General features: G+C 39.5%; 1 protein-coding gene across 3 annotated transcripts in view; it reads left to right on the forward strand.

Moving 5' to 3' along the window:
- Positions 1-16,061, forward strand: part of TRAF3 (TNF receptor associated factor 3) — a 109,565-nt gene that overhangs the window by 48,151 nt on the left and 45,353 nt on the right. For all 3 annotated transcript variants that reach the window (XM_044774359.2, XM_070514356.1, XM_044774361.2), the window contains one exon: positions 3,316-3,440. The gene's annotated coding sequence lies outside the window, so the exon portion shown is untranslated. The remainder of the gene's footprint in view (positions 1-3,315; positions 3,441-16,061) is intronic.

A 16,061-nucleotide genomic window follows, 5' to 3' on the forward strand; every position in this document is an offset into this window, starting at 1 on the left:
GTGGTGGTCTGGAACCACACAATTTCTCTGAGGTATACCTGTATTTCTTCATAATAATTATGGCTTAGGGGGCCAGCCCCGTGGCCAAGTGGTTAAGTTCGCGTGCTCCACTTTGGCGGCCCGGGGTTTTCCCGGTTCGAATCCTGGGTGTGGACGTGGCACCGCTCATTAAGCCATGCTGAGGCAGCATCTCACATGCTGTAACTGGAAGGACCCACAACTAAAAATACATAACTATGTACCAGGGGGCTTTGGGAGGAAAAAGGAAAAAATAAAATCTTAAAAAAAAAATTCTGGCTTAATTTCATAGTCTTTGTTTTTTTAACTAAATACCATAAAGGTGGTTTTTTTTTTTTTTTTTTGGTGAGGAAGATTGGCCCTGAGCTAACATCTGTGCCAGTCTTCCTCTGTTTTGTATGTGGGTCACTGCCACAGCACGGCTTGACGAGTGGAGTAGGTCCGTGCCTGGGATCTGAACCCGCGAACCCAGGCTGGTGAAGTGGGGTATGCCAAACTTAACTACTTCGTCACTGGGCCAGCCCCAGTACCATAAAATTTTTAATGAAGGAAAAAAAAGCTTTTTTTGATCATTACATTTGAAAACATTTATCTGCACCTGTGCCTTGAAAAATAAAATAAACAATGTATAGAATATGTAGAAATTGGCTTATGTATAGAAGCTCTTTTATTCTCATGTAGATGAGATGGTCCTTTTGCTTGGCTGATGCTTTCCTCCCACATTTATTAGAGAGGAATGGGAGTTGGGAATACTTAGGAAATGAGCTGGCTAATTTCAGAAGGATGTTACCATCCTGCAAAATCAGGAAAGGATGTTCATTGGTTGATTTGCTTTTAATTGAACTAACGTGTTTGGAGACTGGGCATCTGCTTTCACCCATCAATAAATTGACTTGGTAGCAGTTACGTAGATGGTTGGTTTTGGTGTACCTCATAATGTAAATGTATCACCCAGATATTATGTAATTACAGTACTATTTTACAGTCACAATTCCTTTGTGTGTGTATATTTATTTAGTAATTATAAGAAAGTTTTTATATGCTTATAGTACTTTCCTGTCTACAAAGTGGGTTTGTGTAGGAACACGTACATATAAGACTGTTAGTTGCAAATAGAAGTATTAGAGCATAATGTTTCACATTGAAGCATTTTCTGGTTTCTAAGATATCTCTGAGAAATAAAACATTTAGTTTGCCAGTTCTGATAAACTCTTGTAGTTATAACGTGTTAGTGTGATTCTGCTTAGTAAGAAAGTTATTCCTGGAGTCTTCTATTTCCACACGATGTGATAACAGGGGTCAGATTTACACTCCACCAGGACGAGGGTGAGGTGAGTGAGGCACTTGCTTCTGGTGCAGAATTTAAGGGGACATCAGAAAGCTCAGTAATTGAGATCACTCAACTGAGTAATTGAGAGTAACATTTTAATGCAATACTTAAAAAAAATCAAATGTGATGCAAAAAAATCCATGATATAAAGAGTCAGGTTTTCTTTTTGAGGAAGATTAGCCCTCAGCTAACTACTGCCAATCCTCCTCTTTTTGCTGAGGAAGACTGGCCCTGAGTTAACATCCGTGCCCATCTTCCTCCACTTTATATGTGGGACACCTACCACAGCATGGCATGCCAAGGAGTGCCACATCCACACCCGGGATCCGAACTGGCAAACCCCGGGCCACTGAAGCGAAACATGCAAACTTAACTACTGCGCCACTGGGCTGGCCCCCAAAAAAGTCAAATTTTAACAAAAGACAAGATCAGATTTTTTCTTTTACCTCAGCTCCAATATGACTTGGCTCAGTACTTTTAATGATACTATCTTTATTTAAAATTTTAATATTTTGTTTCTCATGGATGTTTTGCATTAATTTTGATTTTATCTCTATTACTGAGTTTTTGGCACTCCCTTAAAAGTTGTACCTGAGGCAGGTGCCTCACTCACCTCATCCTAGTTCCAAACCTGACTCCCATCTTAAACAACTTGAAAACCAGACAAAATATGTGAAACAACGGTTTTCAGATGTTGGTCAGCATATATATGTATCTGCACAACTCTACATCTATTAAAGAGATTGAATTTTTAGTTAAAATTCTTACCTCAAAGAAAACTCCATACCCCAAATGGCTTCACTGATAAATTGTATGAAACGCTTAAGGAAGAAAGAATACTAATCTGACAAAACTTTTTCAGAAAATAGAAGAGGAATACTTCCTCTCTCATTCTTTGAGGCCAACACTACCCTGAAAGCAAAACCAGACAAAGACATTATGATGAAGGAAAACTGCCAAGCAATATTTGTCATACACACAAAAATCCTCCTTAAATTTTAGCAAATAGAATCCACATAGTGACATATAAAAACGATATTACATAATGATCACGTGAGGTTTATCTCAGGAATGAAGGGTTGTTTTAACATTGGAAAATCAGTCAGTGTAATTCACCATAGTAATAGACCAAAAAAGAAAAACGAGAATGAGGCATAGGGATGGAAATATGGAAAACACAAAGCGAAGGAGGAAACATAGAGGAAATAGGAGGTTCGACATATGTATAATTGGGGTCTGAGAAGGAGAGGAGATAGAGGATGATGCAGAAGCAATATTTGAAAAGATCATGGCTGAAAAATTTCCAGAAACTATGGAAGAAGCCAAACCACAGATTCAAAATGTTCAACAAATGACTGGCAGGATAAGTAAAAAGAAATCCATACCCAAGCACATGATAGTGAAACCCGTGACTGTCTACAAAGGAGCAACAATCAACTTCTTAACACCAGCAGTGAGAGCCAAAAAGGCTTGGAGTAATAGTTTCAGTATACTAAAAGAAAGAATTCTGTATCTAATAAAAATGAATGAATATTATATAAAACATTTATGACAAAAATATATGCACACATATCCAGACACAACTATGCTATGCATTGGAAAAATGATAAATGGAGTTAGTATTTTAGAGTCCTTGCTGTGCAAGAGAAGGGTAAAGATATTAGCTAACACTGGACTTTGATAGGAACCTGCACATGTTTCCTGTGCTTTTCTCTGCGCATGTAATATACTCCATGGTAAAAGCGACTTTAAAATAAAAATAATTTGAAGGTATCTAGACTTTATAATTTGTGTCAAACTCAAAAAACATAGAAAATCCAAACACGTGTTTATATAGAGTGGTTAAAAGTGTTTTATCTTAAACTTCTTACTTGATCATTCTTAAGAAATTTACATTTTTGAAATTCTATTTTTAAGTTTTTAAGATTTTCCACATGAGTTGATCAAGTGTTGTTCTTACTTCCTAGGTAAGAGGCTCCACTGCGTTATTTGAAGAAGGGTAGAGTTGACACTGCTTCACTTCTTTCTTTATTGAAGTCTCTTCCTCTCTGATCAAGCTTAGATATATCTTCTTACGGCGTATGACACACAGGTATGTTACTGGAAAATTTTAATTTGTATAGATTTCTTTCTTCAGTTGTTACTTGTTCACTTCATATAAAAATTAAGTAAATTTTTAAAAATCCTGAACTTACTCATTTTTGGGTTTAGCAATTTCATTCTGTAACATGTATTTTGACATCTTCTGCATACCTGGCATTGTATTTTGGTGTGTCTGACCTTATTTTTATTTTTCATTTTCTTTAAACCAACATTAAACTTTGAGAATAATAGACATTACACCTGATGGCCCAGTGATGATTAGTGAGTTTGAAAACCAAGGGTAGGGCCAGCCCCGTGGCTGAGTGGTTAAGTTTGCACACTCTGCTGTGGCGGCCCAGGGTTTCGCCGGTTCAGATCTTGAGTGTGGACATGGCACCGCTCATTAGGCCACATTGAGGTGGCGTCCCACATGCCACACCTGGAAGGACCCACAACTGAAAATATACAACCATGTGCTGGGGGGATTTGGGGAGGAAAAAAAGAAGATTGGCAACAGTTGTTAGCTCAGGTGCCAATTTAAAAAAAAATAAAAATAAAAAAGATAACCAAGGGTAGTGGCATGCATCTCTGCCTCATAGACCTACCCTCTGAAAGCTCTGAGGCCCGTACTTCCCTAGAAGGATGCCCACTGCAGTAAAGGTGCCAGTGACTGAAGGTGGAGGGCTGCCTCAGCTGAGTATTGCATCGTTTGATACATGAACTGTTGGCTCCTTAACCATCTTTCTGTAGGAGTTTGAAAGGAAACTAAATACCCTGTGTTTTAATTTCTAGTTTGTGATTGAGTGGCATTTTATACATGAAATTAAGAACTCTTTAATATATTGAAATATTAAAATGAATATAAAAAGGTTTTGAAATGTTTGCATCCAAAGTGAGATTTAATACGTAGCTATTTTTGATAAATTCATAAGTATCAAGAAAACTACTATTTAAAATTTCATTCATAATCACAGTACCATTCAATTTTCCCCAACAGTCTATTTTTTTAGTTTGTTTGAAGCAGGATCCAAACAATTGCAGTTAGCTGATATGTCTCGTAAGTCTCTTTTAATCAATTGATTGCTCCTCCCTATCCTGTTTTTCCTTGCGTTTTCTTTGTTGTAAAATCCAGGCAGATTGTTCTGTAGTCAGAGGCTTCTCTGTTTTGACTTTTGCCATTTCCACTGAAGATGCTCTTCTGTCCCCTGTGTTTCCTGTGACATGGTGGGTGGATGTAGAGCTCCAGTCGTGTTCGGTTCAGCCTTTGGACACAAGCCCTTCAGAGGCGGTGGTGTGCACCCTCACCAGGAGGCACACGTCTGCTCAGGGCCTCAGGGCCGGTGGGGCTCATTGCCTGGACTCACAGTCATTGGAGGTTGCAGAATGATGATGTTATCAATTTTATCCTTTACTCTTCCTTGATTAACTGAAATACTTCTGTAGAGAGAAATTTCCTCTCATTGACTGTTTGGTTACCCTAAGGGATGGTTAAAATAGGAAAGACAGGATAAATGCCTGATTCTTTATCAGCTCTGCAGATAATGAGATGGTTCCATAGCCACTCCAAAAGTGACCAGTGATTGTTTTAAGTATCATCATAAACTCATTAATTTATGTGCATGTGATATATTTTAGTCCATTGCAGTTATTGTTCTTATGATGCTAAAATTGTACCATTTTTGGCCAGTGAAGCCTCTTTGAGTTGTCTCCTTTGTCCTGTATCATGACCCGTAGTCTTCCTTTCCTTGCTTTCTGGTATGGTAAGATGTTTCAGGTTCATTTTGTATTTTTCCACCCCAGACCTGGAATTGGCTATTTCTCTAAGCAGTTCTGGTTCCCTTTTGTAGGAAATGATACTTTGAGACCAGAGTCTGAGGGATTCTCCTGCTACAGGGCTGGTTATTGTTTCTAGGCCTGTTTGGTAGACAGCCAGGAAAATACTTTTTAAGTGAAAATACATCGTGAGTTCATATTGATGTTTTAATTTCAAATTTAGGATTATGTTGTTTTTACTTCTTTGATTTTATGTTGATATCTCCTATTTCCTTTTTTTTTGAGGAAGATTAGCCCTGAGCTAACATCTGCTGCCAATCCTCCTCTTTTTGCTGAGGAAGACTGGCCCTGAGCTAACATCTGTGCCCATCTTCCTCTACTTTATGTGTGGGACACCTACCACAGCATGGCTTGCCAAGCGGTGCCATGTCTGCACCCGGGATCCGAACCGGCGCACCCCAGGCCACCGAAGCGGAACGTGCAAACTTAACCTCTGCGCCACCAAGCCGGCCCCAATATCTCCCTTTTCTTATAGTGAAAATCTTGTTTCCTAACAACATTAGCATCGTTACTTATTTGTTTTAACCTATAAAATATTTGTGATAGTTTTAGAATAACAATACCAGTGTATTACCAACAATATGATTCCTGAAACCAGTTTAAGATTTTATGCGGTTCTTTTTGTCCTTGGAATATATCCCTAGGGATGTTCTGCCAAATTATTGTTTTAAAGTCATTTGAACCAATTCCTCAGTAGGCCATCAGCTTGTTACACAGTTAGATTCATTTATTTTATTTTTATTTTAAGGAATAGCATCTTTTTAAATTTTGTTATAAGCTTATAAAACATTTTCATGGTTCCAAGTCAAAATGAAATATTTCAGAAATCTATCTTTTATTCCTGGTCTTTCCACCCTGTTTCTTCCCTCCTTCATAGGTAACTTTTTTCTAGTTTTTAGTTTATCGTTTTATTTCTAATCTTAGCATCTGTGTGTGTGTATATATATATACACAGTCCTCTTTCTTAGAAAATGGTAGCCTATGATACAGCCTTTTCTTCATCTTGTTTTTTTAAAAAATTAAACAGCATATCATAAGGCTCACACCGTAGCAGTATATGGCTCCTCCTCATTCTTTTTTTTTAAAGCTGCATAGTATTCCATCATGTTGGCTGTATTGTAGAAAAACCTAATTTTAAAAAATATGTTGATTTTAATCAATGTATGTTTCTCCTGCATATAAATATCATCAATTTTACTTTTTATTCACTTGCAGATTTCTCAGTAATTTTGGGACCTTGCAAGCACAGTACTTGTCTGGGCCTGCTTTTCCTTATGTGTAAAATGAGAGGCTTGGACTAGAAGCTCAAGATGGGTTGTTTTAGCTGGAAGAGACTGCAGATGAGTAAGCCGAATTTGAGAGCATCTCACTAGCAACAGAATGTGCACCCTGTAACCAGGGAGGTGGTGGTGATAGAGAGTTAGATTGGAGGTGAGGAAATCATCAGGTCTTGATTAATGATCAGGTGTCGGAATCAGAGAGGTAAGGACTGTTCTGCCTTGGGAAGCTGGCTAGGTGGTGGTGACACTCCCTAAGATAGGCGCGCGTTGTTTTGGGATAGGTAGAAATGTGTCAGATAGGAATGGGAAGCACTGAAGATGACCAATTCCGTCTTGGCTACGTTGAACACAAGGCACCTGTGGAATGTGGCAAACTAAGCGAGACTGTCTGAGAGCTCAGAAAGTGTGGTGCACAGAGCCCTGAGGCTCGTTGGTGCAGATCTGGTGGCTGAGGCCCTGGGAGGGCATGCAGTTGCCCACCATGAGTGTGTGGAGAACAGAGGATCTAGATCAGCACCTGAGCAGCTCCTGCCTTTAAACCACAGGTGGAAATGGGAGAGTCTGCGAAAGAGACTGGGAAGGAGCACGAGCTGAGAGCCACTGTTTTTGAAATCTCATGCTTTATTCTAAAAGTTGACTTAAATATTGTAATCTACTCCTTAAAATGGCCGTATTTTGTGCTTTTCACTCATATTTTCTAGTAAAGTTGATGCTCCAGGAGGATGAACCTTATCACACACCTGCTGTCTTTGCTGCCATTACACAGCCCAGGAGCGTCCAGCCCAGGCATGGCCTCAGAGCAGCATCCACCGGAAAAGGTGCTGCCTGCTCTTTGCTGCCTGTTGAATGGACTGAGCCCTCAGCTTTTCTCCCTCCGTCCTGTCCAGATGGCAGGACTCTGGCCCTGCGCCAGGAGAGGCACACAGCGTCTTTGCACATAGTTGAGGTTGAATGAATCCTTTTAAAACTCCTAAATCATGAACCGAGGGATACTGGCAGTGCTGGGCCTTGAATAGCTATTGTTTCCCTAAAGGATTTAATACCAAGTTTTATACTGTGGTTTAATGAGGTTCTTCTCCATCGATAGGCATGCATCAGTCTCGCTCTCTTTCTCTCTCCTGAGTGGAGCTTTTTTAATATGTGATTATTATCTGCCTATTTGTTTGAATAAGAATCTAGTTTCCTTTTGTCTTTACTTTCCAGTGTGTTAGCCACAGGCCCTGACCCTCAGCAGAGCATGTGGCATCAGGTATCATAAGAAGAGTCAGTGTGCTGAAATGTTTGCATAAATATGAATTGCCAGAAAACTTCTTTATCAGCAGGCCACACCTGTCTGTTTCTGGTTTTCTCACTTCTGTCTTTATTGGCATCACTTGGAGATACTTTTGAATTTCCCTGCTGGGCTTGATGTGGAGCCTGTTTCTCCATCTATGTGGTGTTTAGTACTTTCTTGCTGGCAGGAGCCTTTTTTTTGTTTATCTGATGCTTCCTTTTTTTGGTTTTCCCCGGGCTTTCCAGTTCTTGGAACACCCTTTTGTCAGCAGATGTACTTTTGTTTCCAGTTTCTAAGTTCCAAGTAAAATGTAGCTCAACCTAAATCACAGAAGTAGGGAACCTAAAATAAATCACAGAGCAATGGAGGCATAGAGGAAAGTGAAAGAAGCCCAGTCCAGCTCTTTGCCGTGAGAGAGGGGCTTCCTGAGTAGCTCACTAGAAATTAAATTTTATGAAACAATTTTCTCAAATAGAGATTTTTTTCATTTGGGTAAATGTATGGCCTCAAAATATAATAAATTCGTGTTTAAACATGCATCAAACAGTAACTAATGTAATAATAGAATAATAATTCTACTCAAAGGAAACTGCAGAATCAGAGTTCTAGGACTAAGGGCGCCAGGTGCTGGGCGCCTTGGCAGGCCCTGGTCCTTGGCACAGGCCCGGGGTCTAACTCGAAGACTGCTGCTTCCTGGTGGTTTCTGGTTTGGGCTCCTCTTCCCCTCCGCAGAGGGCACTGGCTTGGGTGCCATGTTTAGTCACATACTTTCCCTTCACTGTAGTTGCCTTTGTACTCTTTGCTTAGTGTATCTATTGTTACTATTCAGCAGAACATTTTTCTTTCTGTGTGTGGAAGCAAACATCCTCTTCCCAAACTTGATGCTAAAATGAGGATGAGAAGGTGAGGTATTGGCACTGGCCCCGGGTCCCCATTACTCACGTGGCCCGATGTGCTGCCCAGGGGCACGTGTGTCCAGTCTCAGGCGTAACCTCCACTTCCCCAAATAAGGCTGTTACACGGTAGTCCGCAAGTCCCTAAAAGGTGCCTCCTCCACCATCTCTTTAACACGTTTGACTAAGTTTGTGTAATTTTTCTTCAACAACACAATAATTATTGCAAATATTACAGAATTTCATTAACCTATAATTGTCACATTAAGGATCCCATTTAGGATTAAGGTAGAATTTAACTATTTTTATAACACGTAGAGGCAATTGAAACAAAGATATTTATATTTCAATCAAGAATTCCTGCCGTAGATTTCCACAGTCCCCCATTTTGGAAGGTCCCGAGATGCGACTTTGCTTATTTCCTGCCGCTTCTGGCGATTGGCCTGTCTGTGGAGCACACGTGGGATTCCCGGCCCGTCTACAGCTTGGCATGAGTGACTAGATAGAGTTGCAGATTAGAAATTACTATCACAGATATTTTAGAAGAATTTGGCATTTTAATTTTATATGTTTTGGAGCATTATAGTAAGAACTAAGAAACTTCCTTTACAACAGTTTTTAGTTTGGGGGCCTTTGAACACGGTATTAGCTTTTGTAACTGTACTATCGCAGATATTACTATATACTGCTACTATATCTCCTTATAGTGGATATTACTATGTATGTTCCACCCAGGGATCAAGAAATGACTCACTCCTGGGGCCGGCCCGGTGGCGCAGCGGTTGAGTGTGCACGTTCCACTTTGGCGGCCTGGGGTTCACCGGTTCGGATCCTGGGTGTGGACATAGCACCGCTTGGCATGCCATGCTGTGGTAGGCGTCCCAGGTGTAACGTAGAGGAAGATGGGCACGGATGTTAGCTCAGGGCCAGTCTTCCTCAGCAAAAAGAGGAGGATTGGCAGCAGTTAGCTCAGGGCTAATCTTCCTTAAAAAAAAAAAGAAATGACTGACTCCAGTGGATGCCCGGTTGGCTGCACTGACACTCAGGATGGTTCATGTTTTAAGCTGGCACTTGTCCTTTGGCCACTTACTTCTCCACATTTAATTTAAAACATTCCCTGAAGCTTAGTTTTTCATTGCCTTCTAATATCTTTACTTCTCTCTACTTTTAATTTTTCTATTAAAATACATACAGTGATAGGAAATTCTTTGGATCTAAATATGGACAGAGTTGTATTACATCAGATTCCAATGTGATAGTTTTTTTTTTTTATGTTGTTACTGCTATTTTAATTTTTCTGCTGGGGTTGGTGAGGAGTGGTTATCAAGCTGTAGGTGATGAAGAGAGATTGGTGTCTAAGAACTTATATTTTTTATTTTTCATTAAAAATTCCCCCTTGTTTTTTTGGTGAGGAACATGGGCTCTGAGCTAACATCTGTGCCAATCTTCCTCTATTTTGTATGAGAGATGCTGCCACAGCATGGCTTGATGAGCGATCTGTAGGTCCTCACCTGGGATCTGAACCTGCAAACCTGGGCTGGTGAAGTAGAATGCATGTACTTAACCACTATGCCACTGGGCTGGCCCTTCACTTTTTTTAATTAAGAAAAAATTCATCATTTTAACCATTTAAAGTTTAATGGTTCCAAAAAGAAACTCCGTATGCACTAAGTCACTCTCCGTTATTCTCCTCTTGCCCCAGCCCCTGGCAACCACTAGTTTACTTTCTGTCTCTGTGGATTTGCCTATTCTGGACATTTCATGTAAACGGAATCATACAATATGTGACCTTATGTTTCTGACCTCTATCACTTAGCATAATATTTTCAGGGTTCATTCATGTTGTAGCATATATCAGTACTTTATTCCTTTTGATGACTAAATAATAGTACATTGCTTGGATATACCATATTTTGTTTATCCAGTCATCTCTCTCTCTCTTTTTTTTTTTTTTGAGGAAGATTAGCCCTCAGCTAACTACTGCCAATCCTCCTCTTTTTGCTGAGGAGGACTGGCCCTGAGCTAACGTCTGTGCCCATCTTCCTCTACTTTATACGTGGGACGCCTACCACAGCATGGCTTTTGCCAAGCAGTGCCATGTCTGCATCTGGGATCCGAACCAGCAAACCCCGGGCCGCCGAAGTGGAACGTGCGCGCCGAACCTCTGCACCACTGGGCCAGCCCCTATCCAGTCATCTCTTGATAGGCATTTGGGCTCTTAATACTTTTTGTCTGTTATGAATATTGCTGCTTTGAACATTCATGCACAAGTCTTTGTGTAAACATATGTTTTGAATTTTCTTGGGTATGTGCATTGAGTTAGAATTCCTGGGTCATATGGTTAATCCGTGTTTAACTTTTTGAGGAACTGCCTCAAAAAGTGCTCAGTGACAGCACCGTTTTACATTCCCACCAGTAATGTACAACGGATCCAGTCTCTTCATATCCTTACCAACACTTGTAATTTTCCATTTTTATTATTACAGCCAGCCTAGTGGCTGCGAAGTAGTATCTTATGATGGTCAGGTTTTTTTGAACATTAGTTTTTAAAAATTTTCATGAAATTCGTACAACATAAAATTAACCATTGTAAAGTGGACAGTTCAGTGGCATTTAGTACATTGACAGTGTTGTGTAACCACAACCTCTATATGATTTCAAGTCATTTTCATTACCCCAAAAGGAAACCCCTTACCCATTGAGCAGTTAGCCCTCATTATCCTTCCCCTCAACCCCTGGCAACCACCAGCCTGCTTTCTGTCTGTGGATTTACCTATTCTGTGTAATTCATATAAATCTAATCATACAGTATGTGACCTTTGGTTTCTGACATCTTTCACTTAGCATAATGTTTTCCGGGTTCACCCATGTTGTAGCTTGTATTATTACTTCATTTCCTTTTTTTGGCTGAATAATATTCAATTTGTATGGATATACTACATTTTGTTTATTTTCATCTGTTAATGGGCATTTTGGGTTGTTTCTGCCTTTTGGATATTGTGAATAGTGCTGCTGTGAGCATGTGTGTACATATGTTTGTTTGAGTACCTGTTTTCAGTTCATTTGGGTGTATGCCTAGGAGTGGAATTGCTGGGTCATACAGTAATTCTCTGTTTAACTTTTTGAGGGACTGCCACACTGTTTTCCAGCAGCTGAACTGTTTTATGTTTCCACCAGCAATATATAAGGGTTCCAGTTTCTCCACATTCTCACCAGTACTTGTTATTTTACCTTTTAAAAAACATTATAGCCATCCTGGTAGGTATGAAGTGGTTTTGATTTGCATTTCCCTGATGGCTAATGATGTTGAACATCTTTGCACGTGCTTGTTGGCTATTTCTGTCTCATCCTTGTAGAAATGTTTATTTTACAGCCTTAGCCCATTTTTTAATTGGGTTATTTGTCTTTTTGTTGTTGAGTTGTTAGAGTTCTTTATATATTCCGGATACTAGACATTTACCAGATAGTGATTTGCAGATATTTTCTCCCATTTTGTTGTTGTCTTTTCACATTCTTGAGAATGTCCTTTTATGTACGAAAGTTTTCAAATTTGGTCAAGTCCAACTTACCTGTTTTTTCTTTTGCAGTTTGTACTTTTGGTGTCATATCTAAGAATCCTTTGCCAAATTCAAAGTCATGAAGATTTACCCCTATGTTTTCTTCTTGGAGTTCTACGGTGTCAGCTCTTATATTTTACTTGTTGATCCATTTTGAGTTAGTTTGTTTATATGGCGTGAGGTAGGACCACGTCTAAGTTTATTCTTCTGCCTTTGGTTGTTCAGTTGTCCCAGGGACTCTTTTTTTCCCCACCAAATGGTCTTGGCATCCTTGTCAGAAATTGTTCAGACATAGATGTATGTGTTTATTTCTGGACTCTCAATTCTATTCCGTTGGTCTGTATGTCTATCCTTATGCCAATATTATACTGTTTTGATTACTGTAGTTTTGTAGTAAGTTTTAAAGTAGTAAGTTTTGAGAAATGTGAGTCTTCCAACTTTTTCTTTTTCCATATTGTTTTGGCTCTTTAGGGTCCCTTGCAATTCCATATGAATTTGAGGATCAGATTTTTCATTTCTGTAAAAGAAAAGCCATTGGAATTTTCATAAGGATTGCACTGAATCTCTGGATCACTTTGGGTAGTGTATTAGTCAGGGTTCTGCAGAGAAACAGAACCAGTAAGATGTGTGTGTGTATAGAAAGAGATTTTTCTTATAAGGAATTGGCTTCACACAGTCATGGAGGTGGGCAATTCCCAAGATCTGTAGGGTGAGTTGGAAAGCTGGAGAACAGGAGAGGCAGTGGCTTAGTTCCAGTCTGAGTCTGAAGGCCTGAAACCAGGAGAGCCAACGGTGTAGTTCCTGTCCAAAGGCAGACAGACAGGCTTAAGATCCAGGAAGAGCTGGTATTTCGTTCAAGTCCAAAGGCAGGAAAACAACTGCTGTCTCAGTTTGAGTACAGTCAGGCAGAAAGAACCCCCTAACTTGGGGGAGGGTCAGCCTTTTTGTGCTCTTCAGGCCTTTGACTGATTGAATGAGGCCCACCCACACTGGGGAGGGCAGTCTGCTTTACTCAGTCTACCAATTTAAATGTTAATCTCATTCAGCACCTTCACAAACACCTAGAATAATCTTTGACCAAATATGTAGGCACCTCTGGCTCAGTTAAGTTGATACATAAAATTAACCGTCACAAATAGTATTGCCATTGTAACAATGTTAAGTCTTCCAATCCATGTAAGTAGGTATGTTTTGGAACAAACAAATGTCTTTCCTAGATGTCAGGTAGTTTCCAGTGAACAAATCTTTCACCTCAGTTAAATTTATTCCTAGGTATTTTATTCTTTTGGATGCTACTGTAAATGAAATTGCCTTTTAAAATTTTCTGTTGGATTATTCATTGCTGGTATATGGAAACATAACTGATGTTTCTGTGTTGATCTTGTACCCTGCAACTTTGAGGAGTTCATTTATTAGCTCTAGTTGTTTTCCTTGTGAATTCTTTGGGATTTTCTTTTTCTTCTTTTTTTTTTATTCTTCTCCCCAAGGACCCCCAGTACACAGTTGTATATTCTAGTTGTAGATCCTTCTGAGTGTGCTATGTGGGACGCCACCTCAGCATGGCCTGATGAGCGGTGCCATGTCTGCACCCAGGATCTGAACCGGCGAAGCCCTGGGCCGCCACAGCAGAGCACACGAACTTAACCATTTGGCCATGGGGCCAGCCCCGGGATTTTCTATATGTAGGATCATATCATCTGTTAATAGAGAGAGTTTTGCTTTTCTGTTCTAATTTGGATCCTTTTATTTCTTTTTCTCACCAAATTGCTCTGCTAGAACTTCCAGTATAATGTTAAATAGCAGTGGTGAAAGCATGCATCCTTCCCTTCTTCCTGATCTTAGGGGAAGGCTTCCAATCTTTCACCATTAAGTGTGGGTTTTTCATAATATCCTTTATCATATCAAGGCAGTTCCCTTTTAATCCTAGTTTTTTGAGGGTTTTTATGATGAAAGGGTGTTGGATTTTGTTAAATACTTTTTCTACATCAACTGAAATGATCATGTGGGGTTTTCCCCCTTGTTCTCTTAATGCAGTGTATTACATTGATTGATTTTCTTGTATTGAACCACCCTTGCCTTCCTGGGATAAATCCTACTTGGTCATGGCGTATAATGCCTTTATTTTATTTGTTTATTTTTTATTGCAGTAACGTTGGATTATAACATTATGTAACTTTCAGGTGTACATCATAATATATTTCAAATTCTGTGTAGATTATATCATGTTCACCACCAAAGACTGATTACAATCCATCACCAACACACATGTGCCTAACCACCCCTTTCACCTTCCTCCCCCCTTCCCCTCTGGTAACCACTAATCCAGCCTCTGTTTCTCTGTGTTTGTCGTTGTTTTCATCTTCTACGTATGAGTGAGATCATACAATATTTGACTTTCTCCCTCTGACTTATTTCACTTAGCATAATACCCTCAAGGTGCATCCATGTTGTCACAAATGACCGGATTTCATCATTTCTCATGGCTGAGTAGTATTCCATTGTGTATCTATACCACATCTTCTTTATCCATTTGCCCCTTGATGGGCACCTAGGTTGCTTCCAAATCTTGGCTATTGTGAATAATGTTGCAGTGAACATAGAGGTGCATGTATCTTTATGCATTTGTGTGTTCAAGTTCTTTGGATAAATACCCAGCAGTGGAGTTAGCTGGATCATGTGGTAGATCTATTCTTAATTTTCTAAGGAATCTCCATACTGTTTTCCATGGTGGCTGCATCAGTTTGCACTCCCACCAGCAGTGTATGAGAGTTCCCTTTTCTCCACATCCTCTCCAACACTTACTGTTTCCTGTCTTGTTAATTATAGCCATTCTTATGGGAGTGAGGTGATATCTCGTTTCAGTTTTGATTTGCATTTCCCTGATAGTTAATGACACTGAACATCTTTTCATGTGCCTGTTGGCCATCCATATATTTTCTTGGAGAAATCTCTGTTCAGATCGTTTGCCCATTTTTTAATTGGGTTGTTGGGCTTTTTTTGTTGTTGAAACAGATGAGTTCTTTGTACATTTCGGATATTAACCTCTTATTTGATATATGGTTTGCAAATATCTTCTCCCAATTGTTAGATTTTCTTTTCGTTTTGTTGATGGTTTCCTTTACTGTGCAGAAGCTTTTCAGTTTGGTGTAGTCCCATTTGTTTATTTTTTCTCTTGTTTCCCTTTCCCGGTCAGACATGGTACTTGAAAAAATCCTGCTAAGACCAATGTCAAAGAGCATGCTGCCTGTGTTTTCTTATAGAAGTTTAATGGTTTCAGGTGTTACATTCAAGTCTTTAATCCATTTTGAGTTGATTTTTGTGCATGGTGTAAGAAAATGGTCTACTTTTGTTCTTTTGCATATGGCTGTCCGGTTTTCCCAAGACCATTTATTGAAGAGACTCTCCTTTCTCTATTGTATGTTCTTGGCTCCCTTGTTGAAAATTAGCCATCCGTATAGGTGTGGGTTTATTTCTGGGCTCTCGATTCTGTTCCATTGACCTGTGTGTCTGTTTTTGTGCCAGTACCATGCTGTTTTGGTTACTATAGCTTTGTAATATATTTTGAAATCAGACAGTGTGATACCTCCAGCTTTGTTCTTTTTTCTCAGGGTCCTTTGCCTATTTAGGGTCTTTTGTTCTTCCATATAATGCCTTTAATATGCTGTTTGATTTGGTTTTCTAGTATTTTCTTGATAGTCTCCTTCATTTTTGAAGGATAATTTTGCTGGATATAGGAGTCTTAGTTGATTTTTCTTCTTTCTTCCATTTGAATATGTCATCCCATTATCTTCTGTC

The sequence above is a fragment of the Equus asinus genome, chromosome 7 (genome assembly GCF_041296235.1).
Source record: "Equus asinus isolate D_3611 breed Donkey chromosome 7, EquAss-T2T_v2, whole genome shotgun sequence".
In the NCBI taxonomy this organism is placed as follows: domain Eukaryota; kingdom Metazoa; phylum Chordata; class Mammalia; order Perissodactyla; family Equidae; genus Equus; species Equus asinus.